The sequence below is a fragment of the Mesoplodon densirostris genome, chromosome 1, assembly GCF_025265405.1.
Source record: "Mesoplodon densirostris isolate mMesDen1 chromosome 1, mMesDen1 primary haplotype, whole genome shotgun sequence".
Classification (NCBI taxonomy): domain Eukaryota; kingdom Metazoa; phylum Chordata; class Mammalia; order Artiodactyla; family Ziphiidae; genus Mesoplodon; species Mesoplodon densirostris.
The window spans coordinates 73,223,575-73,245,254 of NC_082661.1; the positions used below are offsets into that span (position 1 = coordinate 73,223,575).

Consider the following 21,680-nt stretch of genomic DNA (forward strand, 5'->3'; position numbering starts at 1 on the left):
ACGGGACGAGAGTTTCACCCCTTCTACAGACCTGCGAAGAGGCTTCAGAGCACAAGGCGGGTGCAAGGATGGCTCGGGGGTAGACAGAAGGGCCCGGTTTGGCGGCGGAAAGGAGACCCGAGCCTCCTTTTGGCAGGAAGAGCCAGAGACCCGAGCCTCCTTTTGGAGGGAAGAGCCAGTGTGCAGAAGTAAGATCCTGCACTAGTTTCATTTAGATCTTCAACCTCAAGGAGCTTCATCTTCAGCCACTGAAACCTGAAACTTGACACAACTATTCTCCTGCTTGACTACAGTCAATTCTCCTTTTTAACTACAATCTTCCATCACTCTATCTCTTTTACTGCTTTGACCCAGGAGCCTCTTCAGGGTACCAAGTCAATCTTTCTTTCTTTTAAAAAATTTCTTTACTCTCATTCATCTATCCTTTGAATTTATAGAGACCTCCACTTTCTTGGTCCCTCTGCTTTCTCCTTACTGGCACCTTCTTGACCGAACTTCTTTTCCTTGTCCAACAGAAAAAACAGGAGTTGGGCCTAAAATAAAACACTCACGGTTATGTGTTTTATCCTTTATATTTTAGTTTTCTATCTTCCTTTCCCTCCCCCTTTTCTATTGCCTTCTCCGGTTTCTATTACTTCTCCTTTCTTACCGGCAAACTCACATACAGTAGTCCCCCCATTACCTGTGGTTTCACTTTCTGATATTTTAGTTACCTGCAGTGGGAAAATACTGAATGGAAAATTCCAGAAATAAACAATTCATAAGTTTTAAATTGCACGCCATTTTGAGTACTATGATGAAATCTCATGCCAGCTCAGTCCATCCTGCTTGGGATGTGAATCATCCCTTTGTCCAGTGAATCCCATCTGTTAGTCACTAGCCAGCTCAGTTATCAGATTGACTATCATAGTATTGCAGTGCTTGTGTTCAAGTCACCTTATTATTATTTATTTAATGCTCCCAAAGAGCCAGAGTAGTGATGCATGCTATTCAGATATGCCAAAGAAGTTGCAAAGTGCGTCCTCTAAGTGAAAAAGTGAAAGTTTTCAACTTAATAAGAAAAACACTGTATGCTCACATGCTGATGTTGCTAAAATCTATGGTAAGAACGAGTCTTCTATCTGTGAAATTGTGAAGAAGGAAAATTTGTGCTAGTTTTGCTGTCGTACCTCAGAGTGCAAAAGTTATAGCCACAGCGCGTAAGTGCTTAGTTAGAGTGGAAAAGGCATTACATTTGTGGGTGGAGGACATGAACAGAATATGTTCCAATTGACAGCAATGTGTTGGGCCAGAAAGCATTGAACACCTACAGAAACTTCAGCAAGAGATCCCTTGAAATGAGTGACACCAAGCCATTTACTGTAAGTAAAGGATGGCTACACAGATTCAGGAATAGGTTTAGACTGAAAAATATAAAAATTACTGGAGAGGCTGTGTCTGCCAATGAAGAAGCCACTGTCACACTTCTGGCAGGGTTGAAGAACCTGAGGAGAGGGACCATGTTCGCGTAACTTTTATTATAATATGTTGTTATAATCATTCTATTTTATTATTAGTTATTGTTGTTAATCTCTTACTGTGCCTAATTTATTCATAAAACTTCATCACAGGTATGTATGTATAGGAAAAACCCCAGTATATATAGGGTTTGGTACTATCCATGGTTTTAGGCATCCACTGGGAGTCTTGGAACATATCCCACATGGATAAGTGGGGACTACTGAATAGAGAAAGAAATTTATTTCCTGCTACTGAAGTCCTAAAGAGGTCAGCAACTGTGGTGTAAATTTGTCACTTTATCTCCTTTATTATTTCCAAGAATATTTTCCAGGAGTTACACCAAATCATGTTACTTCTATATAGTTCTTTCCTGTATATTCTTTTTTTTTTTTTTTTTTTTTTTTTTTTGCGGTATGCGGGCCTCTCACTGTCGCGGCCTCCCCCGTTGCGGAGCACAGGCTCCGGACGCGCAGGCTCAGCGGCCATGGCTCACGGGCCCAGCCGCTCCGCGGCATATGGGATCCTCCCAGACCGGGGCACAAACCCGTATCCCCCGCATCGGCAGGCGGACTCTCAACCACTTGCGCCACCAGGGAGGCCCTCTTTCCTGTATATTCTAAAACTCATGATCAAAACAGATTGTAAAAGAGCTTTCTTATTGTGGATTAGAATTCTAGAAAACAAAGTCCTAGGTGTGTGTAGATATAGATACAAATATATACAGAAATTTAATGCTTTAAATGTAGATTTATTTTCAAATCTAGATGTTGCTTTAAAAAAAGAAGAATGCAGAAAACTAATAATAATCACCACTTTTAAAAATGTCAATGGCCTAGGAAGGTGGCAATAGTGGTGTTGGTGGGAACAAAGTCTTAGCTCACATTAGGAGCCAAGACTTATATACCTTAGTTATATACAGTAAATGTATATAAGTAACACAGAAATTCCCACTTCTAAATAATCATCTTTTTTCTCCATCTTTTTTATCCTTCATGGTCCAGCCTTTCAAAGACTCTCTTTTAGCACTCTAAGCATCCTTGTCCCATAGTTCTACAGTTTCATCTACTTTATAGTCATCCATCCTATTTACCTTCTCCCTGCCTGCACCCAAAATCTAAGTGCAGCTGAGAGGAATCCATACACTCTGTATCTTCAGAGTCACTAATCCCATCTAGGCACTCAACACAATTTAGCAATCCTATCATGTTTCTCTGGTCAACTCACTTCCTCACTTTCTGCAAAGACCAGTCACATTTTCTCCATTTTCCTTGAAACTGCTTCTCTATCTTAGTAGATGTCCTCATCTACTTCACAGAGAAAACAGGAACTGTCAGAGAGGAACTAAATCAACTTTCTGACACATCTACAAATATACCTGCACCAATCCTTTCCTCTTTCCCACCTTTTAAATAAGAGGGTGGCTCTCCATGTAATGCCACCTATGCCTGGAACCTATCTTTCCCCCCGCCCCTGAAACCTTGAGCTATGAACTATGCCTATGTACCACTCCTTTCCTCTTTCCCACCTTTTAAATAAGAGGGTGGCTCTCCATGTAATGCCACCTATGCCTGGAACCTATCTTCCCCCCCACCCCGAAACCTTGAGCTCTGAACTATTCCTATGTCTTCTCCGCCACTCACAAACCTCCCTCCCCCAGCCTCTTTCTTTCTACTGGCATCTTCTCATTGACCTTTAAATATCTTCTATCTTCTTCATTTTAGAGCAAAACTTCTCCTACATTTTATACTTTTTCTTCATTCCTTCTGCTTATATAGCATTTCCTGCAATTTGGCCTTTGTCCCACCATACCATGGAAATATCTTCACCAAAGTATTCACAGCCTTAGTCAGGTAAGTGTAATAAATACTATTTTTTCCTCCTACTTCTTTCTTGGTCTTCTTTGTAGGTTCCTCAAAAATCTCACTCTGGGAGTGAGGCCCAGAAATTTGCACTAAATCTTCCAGATGGTTCTGATCTACTCTAAAAGTTTCAGAATTCTGCCCTAGACAATTTGACCTACACCCTTTTGCCAGTAATTATATATTTATCTCTCCAGCCCATGCATCTCTTCCAAGATTCAACTGCCAGTTTGACTTGGATATCTCACTAGTGCCACCTATTCAACATGCCCCTAACAGAGCCACTCATAAACTCTTCTCTCAACCAATTCTTCCCCTAATCTTCCCTTTCTCAAATGATACTTATCCCATTGCTCCAGCCAGAAACCTGAGAATCAGCTTTAACTCCTTCCACCTCAACCCCTGCCTCCCATTCAATCACCAAACCTCTTATATATATTTCAAATTCATCTACCTTTTTCAATCCTTATTACCACACCCTAGACCAGCTACCATCATGCAGCTATTATCTGGCCCACTGTAAGAGCTTAATCAGAACCCCACAATTGGGACTTCCCTGGAGGCGTAGTGGTTAAGAATCCACCTGCAGGTTAAAAACATCCTGTATTTACATGTCATAGCTATTACACTGTTAATTATGTAAACAGGGTTTGTCTTTCTCACTAGAACATAGGTTCCAAGAGGGCCAGCACTGACCTTACCTACTGCTGTAATCCCTGTTTGTAGCAGAGTGCAGGCACTCAGTAAATGCTGGCCAAGTGAATACATGTTATTCACTTTCTCTTTCAAAAATCTTCCTTCTCCATGAGTAATACTCAGCTTTCCTGGTTTTCTTTTTCTATCTCTGACTACTCTTTCTCTGGGTCATCTTTTCATCCCCATTGCTCTTGGTATTGCCCAAGTATCTATTCTTGTCTATTTTCTTTAGTTCTGCTACCAATTTCTTCCATGGTAATCTTATATATATCATGTTTTCAACTTGATTTCACATGTTTATCCCCATTCCAATCTCTATAAAGCTCAAACCCCACATTTCCAACTGCTTAGTAAACATGTGTACCTGGTTGCCTTAATGGTATCTCAAATTCAGTTATGACTGAAATTGAGACTATGGATATCTTCCCCCCAAAGTTCCCTGTCCTGCACTTTCTTTCAATAAATGACACACTCTCCATTAATTGGGTCTGAGGCCTAAATCTCTGCCTCACTGAGTCCTCCCCAATTCCTTATATCTAAACAATCAGCAGGCCTTTCCTGTGAATTCTGACTCTGCAACGTTTCTCACATCTATTCCTGTTTTTCATTTCCACAGCTACTATTCAGATTCAGGTCGTTATTTGCCTTTTGTACTATAGCAACAATCTAGTTATCCTCCTTGACTTCAACACTGTTGCCATATTAATGTTCCTGAAACACATTTTTTCTTCCTTCCTTCCTTTCTTTTTTCATTTTTTCCTCAAAAATTAAGCCTTCCCACTGCCTTTAAAACAAACCCGAATTTCTTGGCCTACCATTTAAAAAGATTCAGTAACTGGCACAAAAACTTTAATTCTTCATCCCCAGACCTTCTGTAGTGCAGAGCCATTAGCTAGGCTTGCTAATTTTACTCATTTTTTCTGACAAGCTTTTTACCCATTTTTATATTTCCAAATGCTATCAAGGCCCAGTTCAAATACTCCTCATGAGAACTTTACTCACAGCTATTGTGTTCTTCTCTACTCCCTATACAACTAATCTTGTCCTAGGATATCTCAAAATGCATTCTCATGGTACTGGAACTTTCTACCTTGAACCACACTTTTTTTGTACATTTGTATATTCTCTATAACACTCTGAGTACTTTAAGGGGAGAGTACCTACCACTTTGCTATTTTGCAAAGTACCACAAAATAATGGCTTTGGAATTATTAGAGATCAAAGTATAAAGGTCTTTCCTCCTCTTCTACACAATTCTAATCATGCTCAAAATCTCTTCACAAAAAGCAATAAAAAAGAAATTCTAAGCCATCCCCACCTAACTGCCCCGCCCCACAAACCCTCAAACATCAAAAAAAGAAAAGCAATACAAAACAAAAACACCTTTTTCATGACTGGGGACTTGTACAATGTTCCTATCTGCAATACTCTCTTCCCAATCCTTCATCCGATTTAAATTCATTAATCCCACTAGACTGTAAACTCCATGCAAGCAGGGACTTGTTTTATTCACTGTTATATACCTAGTGCTTGGAACTTCACAGATTCTCAAAAGTATCTGTAGAGTAAATGAACTAGGTTTCGTTTAAATGTCACTTTCTAGGGCTTCTGTGATTTCTCCAACCCAAATTGGGTACTCATATATAAATATATTCTTTCCTCTAGATCTCATTTCCCACCCTACATGCGAATCTTAAAAGAAGACTAAAGTTGATCATCTGCACGTGAACGAGACGAAGGAAATCGACCCTGTTCGCGCAGAGTGCAATATTAGGGTTGCAGCTCTAGAAAGCTTCGCCCTTTATGTCTTTGCAAGCTCTTGCAACCCCTTCTAATAAACAGCCTTTTAAAGATGCTGCCCTTTTCATTCCCTGAGTTCTTGGCCCTGGATTACACTGAAACCTTAGGCATACGTCCGGAAACATAAGGGAAGCGGAAAGACCCTGGTTCCAAACCAACCAAGTGATAGTGAATCTGAAAAGCGACCAGAGACACTCAGACAAGGAAGGACTGCCAATCTTTTGATCAAAGTCATAACACACCCAAGGCCTAGCACAGGGGAAGGTCCTTGACAAGTGAGCTCGAGAGAAGGTGAGAGGCCGACAGAGGGAGCTGTCGAGAGAAGTCGCCAAAACCTTCCGAGGAAGGTCGGAGACAGGGTTCCAAGAACCTAGTCCCTGGAGCTGTGCCCTCGGTCCGCGTGCCCCAGCCCGCCACAACCTCCGAGGAAGCACTACCCTCACTTAAGGGGAGAGCAGTCAGCCTGGGCACTCGACCGCCTGCAAATTACGAGGTGTCCCCACAAGGAGCGAGGAAACTAAGACCGCACGGAACTACTCTCCCACCTCGCCCCTCGCGAAAGTCTTGAGCCTCCCAGAGTCGGCTGGGAGCCGCTGAGCTGGTAACAACTCACCGCTCCGTCCCGCTGCCCAGTCCGTTCCCGGTGGCCTGACGAACCGCTCCCGGCAGCAGCCGGCTCCGAGAGCGGAAAAACAAAGCTTCCCGCAGCAGGGTCGACCGGGGAACGTATTGGCTGTGCGACGGTAGGAAGCTACGTAACCCACTCCTTCCGGTCCGCCGGATTATGAATGATTGAGGGGGCCACTGTTTCCCTGGCGCGATCTTCGTTGTTTCTTTCCCGGCCTCGTTGGCTGCGTGTGGCCCGCGCGCGAAGACTTTCTGAAGAGGCCTCGGGAAACCCGGCTCGGGCGGGGCGGGAATGCGCTAGTGGTCCGTGTCACCCACACGCTCACGCACCCTCCCTGCCTGGCCGCGCCTCTGCGACCAGGTAAGGAGGGCGCTCGGGCCGCTGGCTCCGCAGTCCGCGAGACGCCGTAAAGCCGCCTCTTAGCATCTGGGGAAACAGGGTTGAGGATGTGGGGAAGGGCGGGAAGGGTGGAGGGGTCCGGGCCCCTCCTCAGTTTTTCCAGGACCAGTCCCCGTGGCTTCCTCTACTGATGGGGGCATGGAGCAGCTTCCTGTTGCAGCAGTCTGTGGGGTCGTTTGCCATTTGCTGTAAGGTGTAGTTTTAAGACCTCTTGGATCGCGCTTTAACTTTTTTTTTTTCCAGTTAGTTTTTTATTCCAGCCCTTCCTCACTGGAGAAAGCAGTTGTATGTGAATACTACCTAACAGTTACTCTAATGAACTTGCTTCATTTTGGGCCATTTGCTTCTGTTACACCATCAAAGCAGTGTTTCACTTTGGTTTTAAACTTCTATAGAAAGTTAGAGTTTAACTTGCATGAAAATTGCTTTGAGTTCCAAAACGTTTACTGTTACGAGTACTTTCTCTACCTGGTTTGGGATTAGGTGACTTGTTCCCCCACTCCCCCTCTTTATTCTTAACGTCATGATCCCCTAATGCCATGATCCCATTCCTTGTCATAAGTTCTTGAATATCAAGAAAATGCTAGCATTTAATAATATGTCTTCTGCTAAATTATTGATAAGAGAGGATAGAGTACTTATACTTTTTTCTAAGCTTATCTAGAAACAGTGTTTAAAGGAGAAAATGCAAAAGCTGGCAAAAACTAGTGGTGACAATTTAAACTTTAACCATGGTCACTTAAATATTGTGAAAATAAATTCTTTGTTATAAATACAACAGTGATTTGCTATCATATTTAATAAATCAAACATTAAGCTATGTGACTTTTCAGCTGCCTGGTGGGGAATATACACTACTGAAAGGATTGCCTTAAGCATACTTATTGTTTGAAATTATGTTTGAGTTATACCTGAAGGCATTGTTTTAAGAGTCTTAACTTCAAAAATAAATCTGAAAAACTCAGTGAGATTTGACATTTATTTTATCAATTCTTTTATTTTTTTACACTTCTGTTACATGTTTGCCTGCTTTAAACAAAGCTCAAACTTTAACTTCTGTAGTAGAAGGCCCATCAGGGGTTTTGGGGGGTTTGTTTTTATTTTTGTTTTAACCTGTGTTTACTTTGTAGCTTTTGTATCACCTGTGATTTGAAATAAGAATAAAGACTGAGTATGCAGGCGGATAACAGCAACAATTTAGCAGACCTTGAAACTTAACAAATTTTTTTGAAACTTAACAAATTTTGAGGCCAGTCAACTAAAATATCTGTAGTATACACAGTTCCTTAGCATATGTTGTTTTTACCTTCAAGTTTTTAAAGTAGCCTACTGAATTCTGTTATGATTAGTACTTGGAAAGCAAGGATTTAAACCATTTAGTTCATAATAAGCACGGGTATTGGTTGCTGTGGGTATTCAGTAATTTTATTTCAGGCTTGCCGATGTTTCTAACATGTTAGCATTTCATGCTGTGGATCCCTATCAGTTATGAGGTCAGGCTTAGCTGCAAGCATTATGATTCTATGGCAACAGATGATTCCCTGATTCTCCAGAGAGGACACACTTCCCTTATGGCTAAGGTTACAGTAAGCTTTTCTAAACTGTTTTTTTTTTTTTTTCCACTTCTTGCCCAGATAAGCAGCTAATTTTATTTTTTTTTATTTTTTTTTTTATTTTACAAATTTAATCAGTTATACATATACATATGTTCCCATATCCCCTCCCTTTTGCGTCTCCCTCCCACCCTCCCTATCCCACCCCTCCAGGCGGTCACAAAGAACCGAGCTGATCTCCCTGTGCTATGCGGCTGCTTCCCACTAGCTATCTACCTTACGTTTGGTAGTGTATATATGTCCATGCCGCTCTTTCACTTTGTCACAGCTTACCCTTCCCCCTCCCCATATCCTCAAGTCCATGCTCTAGTAGGTCTGTGTCTTTATTCCTGTCTTACCCCTATGTTCTTGATGACATTTTTTTCTTAAATTCCATATATATGTGTCAGCGTACAGTATTTGTCTTTCTCTTTCTGACTTACTTCACTCTGTATGACAGACTCTAGGTCCATCCACCTCATTACAAATAGCTCAATTTCATTTCTTTTTATGGCTGAGTAATATTCCATTGTATATATGTGCCACATCTTCTTTATCCATTCATCCGATGATGGACACTTAGGTTGTTTCCATCTCCGGGCTATTGTAAATAGGGCTGCTATGAACATTTTGGTACATGTCTCTTTTTGAATTATGGTTTTCTCAGGGTATATGCCCAGTAGTGGGATTGCTGGGTCATATGGTAGTTCTATTTGTAGTTTTTTAAGGAACCTCCATACCGTTCTCCATAGTGGCTGTACCAATTCACATTCCCACCAGCAGTGCAAGAGTCTTCCCTTTTTTCCACACCCTCTCCAGCATTTATTGTTTCTAGATTTTTTGATGATGGCCATTCTGACTGGTGTGAGATGATATCTCATTGTAGTTTTGATTTGCATTTCTCTAATGAGTAAAGATGTTGAGCATCCTTTCATGTGTTTGTTGGCTGTCTGTATATCTTCTGTGGAGAAATGTCTATTTAGGTCTTCTGCCCATTTTTGGATTGGGTTGTTTGTTTTTTTGCTATTGAGCTGCATGAGCTGCTTATAAATTTTGGAGATTAATCCTTTGTCAGTTGCTTCATTTGCAAATATTTTCTCCCATTCTGAGGGTTGTCTTTTCGTCTTGTTTATGGTTTCCTTTGCTGTGCAAAAGCTTTTAAGTTTCATTAGGTCCCATGTGTTTATTTTTGTCTTTATTTCCATTTCTCTAGGAGGTGGGTCAAAAAGGATCTTGCTGTGATTTATGTCATAGAGTGTTCTGCCTATGTTTTCCTCTAAGAGTTTGATAGTGTCTGGCCTTACATTTAGGTCTTTAATCCATTTTGAGCTAATTTTTGTGTATGGTGTTAGGGAGTGATCTAATCTCATAATTTTACATGTCCCTGTCCAGTTTTCCCAGCACCCCTTATTGAAGAGACTGTCATTTCTCCACTGTACATTCCTGCCTCCTTTATCAAAGATAAGGTGACCATATGTCCGTGGGTTTATCTCTGGGCTTTCTATCCTGTTCCATTGATCTATCTTTCTGTTTTTGTGCCAGTACCATACTGTCTTGATTACTGTAGCTTTGTAGTATAGTCTGAAGTCAGGGAGCTTGATTCCTCCAGCTCCGTTTTTCGTTCTCAAGATTGCTTTGGCTATTCTGGGTCTTTTGTGTTTCCATACAAATTGTGAAATTTTTTGTTCTAGTTCTGTGAAAAATGCCATTGGTAGTTTGATAGGTATTGCATTGAATCTGTAGATTGCTTTGGGTAGTAGAGTCATTTTCACAATGTTGATTCTTCCAATCCAAGAACATGGTAAATCTCTCCATCTATTTGTATCATCTTTAATTTCTTTCATCAGTGTCTTATAATTTTCTGCATACAGGTCTTTTGTCTCCTTAGGTAGGTTTATTCCTAGATATTTTATTCTTTTTGTTGCAATGGTAAATGGGAGTGTTTCCTTGATTTCACTTTCAGATTTTTCATCATTAGTATATAGGAATGCCAGAGATTTCTGTGCATTAATTTTGTATCCTGCAACTTTACCAAATTCATTGATTAGCTCTAGTAGTTTTCTGGTAGCATCTTTAGGATTCTCTATGTATAGTATCATGTCATCTGCAAACAGTGACAGCTTTACTTCTTCTTTTCCCATTTGGATTCCTTTTATTTCCTTTTCTTCTCTGATTGCTGTGGCTAAAACTTCCAAAAGTAAGTTGAATAAGAGTGGTGAGAGTGGGCAACCTTGTCTTGTTCCTGATCTTAGTGGAAATGGTTTCAGTTTTTGACCATTGAGGACGATGCTGGCTGTGGGTTTGTCATATATGGCCTTTATTATGTTGAGGAAAGTTCCCTCTATGCCTACTTTCTGCAAGGTTTTTATCATAAATGGGTGTTGAATTTTGTCGAAAGCTTTCTCTGCATCTATTGAGATGATCATATGGTTTTTCTCCTTCAATTTGTTAATATGGTGCATCACGTTGATTGATTTGCGTATATTGAAGAATTCTTGCATTCCTGGAATAAACCCCACTTGATCATGGTGTATGATCCTTTTAATGTGCTGTTGGATTCTGTTTGCTAGTATTTTGTTGAGGATTTTTGCATCTATGTTCATCAGTGATATTGGCCTGTAGTTTTCTTTCTTTGTGACATCCTTGTCTGGTTTTGGTATCAGGGTGATGGTGGCCTCGTAGAATGAGTTTGGGAGTGTTCCCCCCTCTGCTATATTTTGGAAGAGTTTGAGAAGGATAGGTGTTAGCTCTTCTCTAAATGTTTGATAGAATTCACCTGTGAAGCCATCTGGTCCTGGGCTTTTGTTTGTTGGAAGATTTTTAATCACAGTTTCAATTTCAGTGCTTGTGATTGGTCTGTTCATATTTTCTATTTCTTCCTGATTCAGTCTTGGCAGGTTGTGCATTTCTAAGAATTGGTCCATTTCTTCCAGGTTGTCCATTTTATTGGCATAGAGTTGCTTGTAGTAATCTCTCATGATCTTTTGTATTTCTGCAGTGTCAGTTGTTACTTCTCCTTTTTCATTTCTAATTCTATTGATTTGAGTCTTCTCCCTTTTTTTCTTGATGAGTCTGGCTAATGGTTTATCAATTTTGTTTATCTTCTCAAAGAACCAGCTTTTAGTTTTATTGATCTTTGCTATCGTTTCCTTCATTTCTTTTTCATTTATTTCTGATCTGATTTTTATGATTTCTTTCCTTCTGCTAACTTTGGGATGTTTTTGTTCTTCTTTCTCTAATTGCTTTAGGTGCAAGGTTAGGTTGTTTATTCGAGATATTTCCTGTTTCTTAAGGTGGGATTGTATTGCCATAAACTTCCCTCTTAGAACTGCTTTTGCTGCATCCCATAGGTTTTGGGTCGTCGTGTCTCCATTGTCATTTGTTTCTAGGTATTTTTTAATTTCCTCTTTGATTTCTTCAGTGATCACTTCGTTATTAAGTAGTGTATTGTTTAGCCTCCATGTGTTTTTATGTTTTACAGCTCTTTTCCTGTAATTGATATCTAGTCTCATAGCATTGTGGTCGGAAAAGATACTTGATACAATTTCAATTTTCTTAAATTTACCAAGGCTTGATTTGTGACCCAAGATATGATCTATCCTGGAGAATGTTCCATGAGCACTTGAGAAAAATGTGTATTCTGTTGTTTTTGGATGGAATGTCCTATAAATATCAATTAAGTCCATCTTGTTTAATGTATCATTTAAAGCTTGTGTTTCCTTATTTATTTTCATTTTGGATGACCTGTCCATTGGTGAAAGTGGGGTGTTAAAGTCCCCTACTATGATTGTGTTACTGTTGATTTCTCCTTTTATGGCTGTTAATATTTCCCTTATGTATTGAGGTGCTCCTATGTTTGGTGCATAAATATTTACAATTGTTATATCTTCTTCTTGGATCGATCCCTTGATCATTATGTAGTGTCCTTCTTTGTCTCTTATAGTAGTCTTTATTTTAAAGTCTATTTTGTCTGATATGAGAATTGCTACTCCAGCTTTCTTTTGGTTTCCATTTGCATGGAATATCTTTTTCCATCCCCTTACTTTCAGTCTGTATGTGTCTCTAGGTCTGAAGTGGGTCTCTTGTAGACAGCATATATATGGGTCTTGTTTTTGTATCCATTCAGCCAGTCTGTGTCTTTTGGTGGGAGCATTTAGTCCATTTACATTTAAGGTAATTATTGATATGTATGTTCCTATTCCCATTTTCTTAATTGTTTTGGGTTCGTTATTGTAGTTCTTTTCCTTCTGTTGTGTTTCTTGCCTAGAGAAGTTCCTTCAGCATTTGTTGTAAAGCTGGTTTGGTGGTGCTGAACTCTCTCAGCTTTTGCTTGTCTGTAAAGGTTTTAATTTCTCCATCAAATCTGAATGAGATCCTTGCTGGGTAGAGTAATCTTGGTTGCAGGTTTTTCTCCTTCATCACTTTAAGTATGTCCTGCCACTCCCTTCTGGCTTGTAGAGTTTCTGCTGAGAGATCAGCTGTTACCCTGATGGGGATTCCCTTGTGTGTTATTTGTTGTTTTTGCCTTGCTGCTTTTAATATGATTTCTTTGTGTTTAATTTTTGACAGTTTGATTAATATGTGTCTTGGTGTATTTCTCCTTGGATTTATTCTGTATGGGACTCTCTGTGCCTCCTGGACTTGATTAACTATTTCCTTTCCCATATTAGGGAAGTTTTCAACTATAATCTCTTCAAATATTTTCTCAGTCCCTTTCTTTTTCTCTTCTTCTTCTGGAACCCCTATAATTCGAATGTTGGTGCGTTTAATGTTGTCCCAGAGGTCTCTGAGACTGTCCTCTGTTCTTTTCATTCTTTTTTCTTTATTTTGCTGTGCAGCAGTTATTTCCACTATTTTATCTTCCACCTCACTTATCCGTTCTTCTGCCTCAGTTATTCTGCTATTGATCCCATCTAGAGTATTTTTTATTTCATTTATTGTGTTTTTAATCGATGCTTGATTCGTCTTTAGTTCTTCTAGGTCCTTGTTAACTGTTTCTTGCATTTTGTCTATTCTATTTCCAAGATTTTGGATCATCTTTACCATCATTATTCTGAATTCTTTTTCAGATAGACTGCCTATTACCTCTTCATTTGTTAGGTCTGGTGGGTTTTTATCTTGCTCCTTCTCCTGCTGTGTGTTTTTCTGTCTTCTCATTTTGCTTATGTTACTGTGTTTGGGGTCTCCTTTTTGCAGGCTGCAGGTTCGTAGTTCCCGTTGTTTTTGGTGTCTGTCCCCAGTGGCTAAGGTTGGTTTAGTGGGTTGTGTAGGCTTCTTGGTGGAGGGGACTACTGCCTGTGTTCTGGTGGATGAGGCTGGATCTTGTCTTTCTGGTGGGCAGGTCCACGTCTGGTGGTGTGTTTTGGGGTGTTTGCGGACTTTTTATGATTTGAGGCAGCCTCTCTGCTAATGGGTGGCGTTGTGTTCCTGTCTTGCTAGTTGTTTGGCATAGGGTGTCCAGCACTGTAGCTTGCTGGTCGTTGAGTGAAGCTGGGTGCTGGTGTTGAGATGGAGATCTCTGGAAGATTTTCGCCGTTTGATATTATGTGGAGCTGGGAGGTCTCTTGTGGACCAGTGTCCTGAAGTTGGCTCTCCCACCTCAGAGGCACAGCACTGACTCCTGGCTCCTCAATTTGGGATGATTTGTTGTCTATTCATGTATTCCACAGATGCAGGGTACATGAAGTTGATTGTGGAGCTTTAATCCGCTGCTTCTGAGGCTGCTGGGAGAGGTTTCCCTTTCTCTTCTTTGTTCTCACAGCTCCTGGGTCTCAGCTTTGGATTTGGCCCCGCCTCTGCGTGTAGGTCGCCGGAGGGCGTCTGTTCTTCGCTCAGACAGGACAGGGTTAAAGGAGCAGCCTCTTCGGGGACTCTGGCTCACTCAGGCCGGGTGGGAGGGAGGGGCACGGAGTGCGGGGCGAGCCTGCAGCGGCAGAGGTCGGCGTGACGTTGCACCAGCCCGAGGCGCGCCGTGCGTTCTCCCAGGGAAGCCGCCCCTGGATCCCGGGACCCCGGCAGTGGCAGGCTGCACAGGCTCCCGGAAGGGCGGTGTGGACAGTGACCTGCTCTCGCACACAGGCTTCTTGACGGCGGCAGCAGCAGCCCCAGCGTCCCACGCCCGTCTCTGGGCTCCGCGCTTTCAGCCGCGACTCGCGCCCGTCTCTGGAGCTCCTTTACGCGGCGCTCTTAATCCCCTCTCCTCGCGCACCAGGAAACCAAGAGGGAAGAAAAAGTCTCCTGCCTCTTCGGCAGCTCCAGAGTTTTCCCGGACTCCCTCCCGGCTAGCTGTGGCACATTAGCCCCCTTCAGGCTGAGTTCTCGCCGCCAGCCCCAGTCCTCTCCCTGCGCTCTGACCGAAGCCCGAGCCTCAGCTCCAGCGCCGCCCGCCCCGGCGGGGGAGCAGACAAGCCTCTCGGGCTGGTGAGTGCCGCTCGGCACCGCTCCTCTGTGCGGGAATCTCTCTGCTTTGCCCTACCCAGGTATGTGGGGAGTTTCTTGCCTTTTGGGAGGTCTGGGGTCTTCTGCCAGCGTTCAGTAGGTGTCAAGCAGCTAATTTTAATCATAGGATTTTGTGCTCTAGGACTTAACGATGTGTCCTCACATTACGTAATGTAGTGAGCACTGAATTGGCTCAGTTTTTTCTTTCCTTTTTTAAACTTTACTATCTAAGGTAATAAGCTGCTATCTAACTCTATAGAGGCAGGCTTTTCTTTGTTATCTATATTATTGAAAGAAAGTAGTGAGATTTGCAACCAAATACTGTTGTTGTTATGTATAAAACACAAGCTAAGTTCTAATATTCATAATGTTGAACATTTGGTGTAGTGGGGAATTTTAATGGGTTTAAATTTAAATTTGAATCTTTAAGAAAATAAGAGTTTGTGATTTTTTCATATTTGTAAACTGCTTTGAACTGTTTATTCTGTACAATATAAGCAGTTAATATTCAAGTGGACTTAGAGTGTCACATTTATATTCCAGCATTTTGTGACTCCCCAGCTTTCAGCCTCAGTAACAAACAGATTTTTTGAACATTTGGTTGGAGAAAATCTTTTCAATTCAACACAGATCCCTTATTTTCCCTGAGAAGTTTGGAAGTATAAAGCATAATTTAAGGCTTGAACTAAACATTCCTTGAGCTAAAATTTGAGTACTCTTCAGCATTGGAGATATGTGAGATAATAAGTACTGTAAAGAAAAAGAAAGCAGAATAAGGGGCTAGGAAGTGATGGGAGTCCTTTTTCTCAGGATAGACTGCTCTGAGTTAATATTCAGAGACCTCAGTGAAATGAAGGAGCAAGCCATGTGAATATCTTGGAGAAGAGCATTCTAGGCAGAGGGAATAGCAAGTACCAAAATTCTCAGGCGTGGGGACATTGCTGGCATCTTCCCAGAACAGCAAGGAGAACTGGCTGGAGGGAAGTGAACAAGAGGGAAGAGGGGTAGAAGATCAGGTCAAAAAAGAAACACAGCTAGGGTCACATCAGGCCCTAGAGACCATGATAGGAAATCTGGATTTTATTTTAAATGTTCTGGGGAGCCATTGGATGGTTGTGAACAGAGGACATGGTCTGATTTATGTTTTTAAAGGATCACCCTGACTATAGTTGCAGAATGGACAGTTGTGTTGAGTGGAGGAAAATAGTTAATGGGCTTTTGCAGTAGTCTTTGTAAGAGCTAGTGATGACTTAGATTAGGTGTTATTGGCAGGGGTGCTAAGAAGTTAGATTTAGCATGTATTTCAAAGGTAGAAATAGTAGGGTAAGAGAGAGAAAAAAAGGAGTTGAGTGAGACTTCAGAATTATGGGCCCAAGCATGTGAGTAAATAGTATTGCTGTTTTATCAAGAATGAGGAAAGAGGAAGAGGTTTAGAAAAATGTCCAGGTGAAGATGTCAAGTAGGATACATGTATAGGAGTCTGAAGTTCAGGGGAAAGGTTGTGGCTGAGGTAAGTATAGGAGTCTTAGATGATATTTAACCCTATGGCACTGTAGATCACCTCGGGTAGTGCCGTTGTAGTGTAAGTTGTGGCCCATAGGTCATGGAATCACTTTAGTGAGTACTAACCAACATTAAAAACAATAAAACAACCCTGGAGAAGAAGAAGAAGAAAGAAAAAGCAGAGTGAACTGTCAGTTATATCTCATGTGGTAGGATATTTCTTGGTGATTCTTTTGTTTCAGTATTATTCAGTGTATAATGACTTTCATTATAAGGTTTATTTCTTATTGTGTGGCATGATCAAATTTTGAAAGCCAGTAATCAAAGGGGTGAGTGTAAGTTGAGAATAGGGTAAAGTACTGAGCTACAGGTCACTAAGAGGTCTGAGGAGGATCCAATAAAGGGAATTAGGAAGGAACTATCAAAAAACTTAATCCAGTGCTGAGAATTGTCAAATAACTCTACCTTTAGCATGGAGGTTTTTATCAAGAACAGTTGCTTAGAATAACATAATTTCTGATGATTTTCACTCTGGTGAAATTGTTGCTGTAATAAAATTGCAATATACTTCAATGTATGAAGTTTATAAAGTAGTGCTGTTCATGTTAGAAAAATTCCTATTCCTTAATGTTTTCCAATAAGATCCCTTTATAGATTCAAATAATGCTTTTGGATTGAAGTACAGTTCTTATCTATGTAGTGGGAGTAAAATGTACTTTTAAGGATTATTAGGATTGAAGTAGTGCACAAAAGTTCTGTGTGCTTAGCACATAGCTGGTGGACAATAAAATGTACATAATATTATTTAGAGTTGTATTCTTTGTTCATTTAACATTTATTAAGCTCCTATCAAATCCCAGGCCCAGTGATAATTTCTTATTTAAAAAAAAAACAATCAACTGGTTAATATTTAGTTGCAGTTGTGTACTTTTTGGTCTTTATATATAATATATAACTTATTTATCTATTATGTAATATTTAGTTGCCATAGATCCATACTTGAATTTTGAGCACAAAAGTTTTAAACTATTTTTCTAGCTTCCAGAGAAGTATGCTTATTTTCATACTCACTTATGGTATTTTTTTCTTTCTCTCTATATATACATATGCAAGGAGTAAAGTAGTAAAATGGTTTTAGATAAGAAAACACCTATAAAACTCATTTCCCCTTTCATGTGTGAAATGTTTCATTTTATCAACACCAAGATATATTAATTGGAATGAGAATGAAAAAAAAAGATTAAATTCCTAATTAAACCTGTGACTACTTCGTTTGTTTAAAAATATCTTTAAAGACTCCCAAATAATGAAACCAAGGCTTAAGTATTTTCTTTTTACCTGTTTTTATTCCCTCTGCAACATTCCCAAGCAGGCTGGCCTTTCCAGGGAGGAGATGCACACTCCATCAGCTCTGTCCAGTATCTCAAGTTTGTGGTGTTGTCTGCTGCTTTCTCACTCCATCACAGGAACAGTTGCAGTGTGGCACCTGTCAAAGCTGAGAAAGAGCAAATGACATACAGCACTTCTGTGCTTGGCAGGAATGTAGTCTGGACTAACAAGAGCTATGCCCCCAGCTCCGTGTGTTGGAGACCCAGAGGATGATTCCACAGCACCTACCTTTTTTAAAGCTCATGACATAAAAGTAATAAAATAAGGAATTCTCTAGGTAGAAATGGAGAAGAAGAAGAAAAAAAAAGGTTTCTTTTGAGAGTATTTGCAGACTTTAAGCAAAAACTGTGTTCTACTTTCTTGAAAAATTAAAGACATAGTACAATCTGAAAACAGATATCAAATTTGTACAGGTTTGCTAATATTTAATATTTATTTTTGAAATTACAGTAGTATTTAATGTGGAGAAATTGCCCAGGGATAGTATTTTTTTTTAACTCTAAGATCATTAAGTAACATTTTTAATCTTCAAGAGGAAGAAAAAAAAAACCCAACATCTGTATTTAAAGAAATAAATTATGTTAAGAATCAACAGTACTGGGACTTCCCTGTCGGGCCAGTGGTTAATACTTCACCTTCCAGTGCAGGGAGTGCGGGTTCAATCCCTGGCCGGGGAGCTAAGATCCCACATGCCTCGTGGCCAAAAAACCAAAACTTAAAACAGAAGCAATATTGTAACAAATTCAATAAAGACTTTAAAATGGTCCACATCAAAAAAAAATCTTTAAAAAGAATCAACAGTACATTGCATTTTCTCGTAGGTATCTCATTAATTTTTAGATATCTCCAAGGGCAGATTATTGCTATTCTATTTTGTTGACATTTAGCATTTATTAAGTGCTCACAGCAAAAAAAGTTTATAGAATGTGTAAAAGTTAATTCTCAAGGTTCTTATGTGCCTCGGGAAGTGGCAAATATACACGTACTCTAATTTTTAAAAAAATGTTTCTGCATATCCTAAATCAAAAGCTGTAAAATAGTATGATGTTGTTTTTAGTTTTTTGTTTGTGTGGTGTTTTTTTTTTTTAAGTGTTAGCAGGGCTAGTCTCTAATTACTATTTCCTAGACTGCTGGGCAAATGAGGAAATCAATTATGTTTTCTTTTAAATCTGCTTCTTGGGGAAACATTTAGGGATCTTCTTTATAGCATCCCACTGTCAACAAAGGGAGTTAAGAGGATTGGTAAATTAATCAGCAATAGATATATAGGGATAAACTCTCCAAAGAGACTATTGATCTTCTACAAAATGTTGGTTTCTTTTGCCTGTGAGCTTTAACAAATGCCCTTTAATATTTTGTTTTAAAATCAGATCTATGTGGGGGAAAAAAAAATCGAAAAGGTAATTAAGTTAGCTCAGGGAGAAAATGGTTTCCATGGGTTAAAGCGTTGTTGCTTTTAAATTACATGAAATAATTTTCCCGTAGATAATCTTTTAAATAAGTAACAAACCATGGTTCAGATCTGTTATGTTTTAACAAAAGAAATATAAGATAAAACACTGGTGATCACTTGCATTATCATAGAAGTTTTCCATGACAGTACTTTACTAACTATATCCCTTTGTTATAATGGATTATTAGCCCTTTAATAAAAAAGTTGAGGACCAAGATGATTAAAGAGTACTTAACTATTTTGCTTTTGATTAAAAAAAAATCTAAGGAATTTAGAATATAAAGGAAATTTAGTAAATTTTAGCACCCTAAAATTCAGGTACACTAATATTTCAAATACACTTAAAAGAAAGAGTTGCATGTGTACTTTTTAAAGGCTTTTAACATAATTTTTAAATAATTTAAAATAATTTTTTCTCCAATATACCATTTTCCTGTTACATGGCGAATGCTTTTAAAGAGTGCCATCTAGTGTCAGTTTTGGAATTTTGGTTTATGTATTAGAACATGGGGAATTTTATTTTATTTTATTTATTTATTTTTTAATTTTTATTTTTTGCGGTATGCGGGCCTCTCCCGTTGCGGAGCACAGGCTCCGGACGCGCAGGCCCAGCGGCCATGGCTCAGGGGCCCAGCTGCTCCGCGGCATGCGGGATCTTCCCGGACCGGGGCACGAACCCGCGTCCCCTGCATCGGCAGGCGGACTCTCAACCACTGCGCCACCAGGGGAGCCCAGGACATGGGGAATTTTAGACCCAGGAAATGTAGAAATCAAACAAAAAGTCATAATTGACAAAAGTCTTAAGTATTGTGACTTGAAAACACCCATCAATAATTTGACCACAAGGTTGTGTATGTTTGCATCTTTAAAATAACCAACATGTCTATTCGTCCATGCATTCACTCAATATTTCTTGACTATATATATATATACATACACACACACATATATATACATGTATATATATATGTGTGTGTGTGTGTATATATATATTTATATATACACATACACATACATAGACATATAGCAGGCCCTGTTTTAGCATAGCAGTGAATAAAATAAAATTTGTACTCTCATGGAACTTTCTATTGGGCTAAGACCAAAATAGATAATGTAGTATGTTACAATAGTAATAAATGCTGTGAAGAAAAGCATAGAAGGGGATGGAAATGTTTTTTCAGGGAAAGTGGGAGTTGGGGTTTGCAAGTTAAATACAGTAGCAAGGGAACATCTCAAAAAGTTGATATTTGAGTAGGTACTTAAAGGAGGTATGGATGTGTTCTAGGCACTAGAAATATTAAGTGTCAAGGCACTGAGGTGGGAATGTACCTAGTGATTTAGAGGAACAATAAGCCACTTTTGCTGAAGCAGTGAGCGAAGATGAGAGCTGATGAGATGGATAAAGAGACAAAGAGAATTAGATCAAGGAGATCTTTGTAGACCATTGCAGGAGCTTTGCCTTTTCTCTGAGTAGGATGGGAAAACATTAGAGCACTTGAGCAGAGAAGTGACATGATTTTATTTCATTTTTAACAGTATCATTTTTGCTACTATGTTGAGAATAGACTAGAGGATGGAAAGCAGGGTTAGGAAGCAATTGCTATAATTAAGAAGAAAGGTGATGGTGGCTTGGATCACAGTGGAAGCAATGAAGATGGAATGAAATAATCAGATTCTAGGTATATATTGAATGTAGTGCCAAAATAAATTTTTAATGGATTAGTTATGGGGGTGTGAAAGAAAAGAGTAATTTAAAATGATTGTCCAGGTTTTTGGCCTGAAGAGCTGAAGGATGGTGTTCCATTAACTGAAGTGGGGAAGATACATGAGGAACAGGTTCTGGGGGTAGGGAGAGAATAAGGAACTTGATTTTGGACATGTTAACTTTGAGATATCTCAGTTATCAACATCTAAGTTATGGAGAATTTCAAATATTTTTTTCTATTGTGATTCAGCATACAATAGCTCATCACATATCAAAATTCACTTTAGGAGAATCCATTTCTTATGAGAGAATGAATATTTCCCCCCCCTCAATTATTATATTTTAGGGGCATAAAACAAGCAGTATGGAAGGACCAGCATCATCAAGCTTCTCAGAGCTATTATCCCCAGACAACTCTAGGTATTCTTGGTTATTTCTTATGTCCCATTCTATTCATCTTTTGTTCTCATCTGTGAGACCCCAAAGTATCAATACTTGACTGGGAGAGTTCTATTGCAAAGCACCTGAGGTATGCTCTTTTTAAAGGAGCTGGATATAAAATCACCCTTAAGACTAGTTAATTGGACAGGGTAGGAATCTTTCTTTCGGAAGCCATTTATTCATTCCAAGAACCAATTCTTGTAGAATCATATCTATCACAAATCCCTGCTGATTTCTAGAAAATGTTTTTAAAATGTTCATCTTTTATTTTAGCTTC

General features: G+C 39.6%; 2 protein-coding genes across 10 annotated transcripts in view; one reads left to right on the forward strand and one right to left on the reverse strand.

The window, feature by feature from the left end:
• INTS12 (integrator complex subunit 12) overlaps positions 1-6,604 on the reverse strand; it is a 29,183-nt gene extending 22,579 nt beyond the window's left edge. For 2 of the 3 annotated variants that reach the window (XM_060104533.1, XM_060104515.1), the window contains exon 1: positions 6,469-6,604. The gene's annotated coding sequence lies outside the window, so the exon portion shown is untranslated. The remainder of the gene's footprint in view (positions 1-6,468) is intronic. The other variant, XM_060104524.1, reaches the window with a different exon arrangement.
• Positions 6,263-21,680, forward strand: part of GSTCD (glutathione S-transferase C-terminal domain containing) — a 133,679-nt gene continuing 118,261 nt past the window's right edge. For 3 of the 7 annotated variants that reach the window (XM_060104457.1, XM_060104506.1, XM_060104498.1), the window contains exon 1: positions 6,633-6,843. The gene's annotated coding sequence lies outside the window, so the exon portion shown is untranslated. Of the gene's footprint in view, positions 6,599-6,632; positions 6,844-14,791; positions 14,954-21,308; positions 21,383-21,680 lie in introns of those variants that run through there. The other 4 variants (XM_060104472.1, XM_060104481.1, XM_060104490.1 and 1 more) reach the window with 4 other exon arrangements.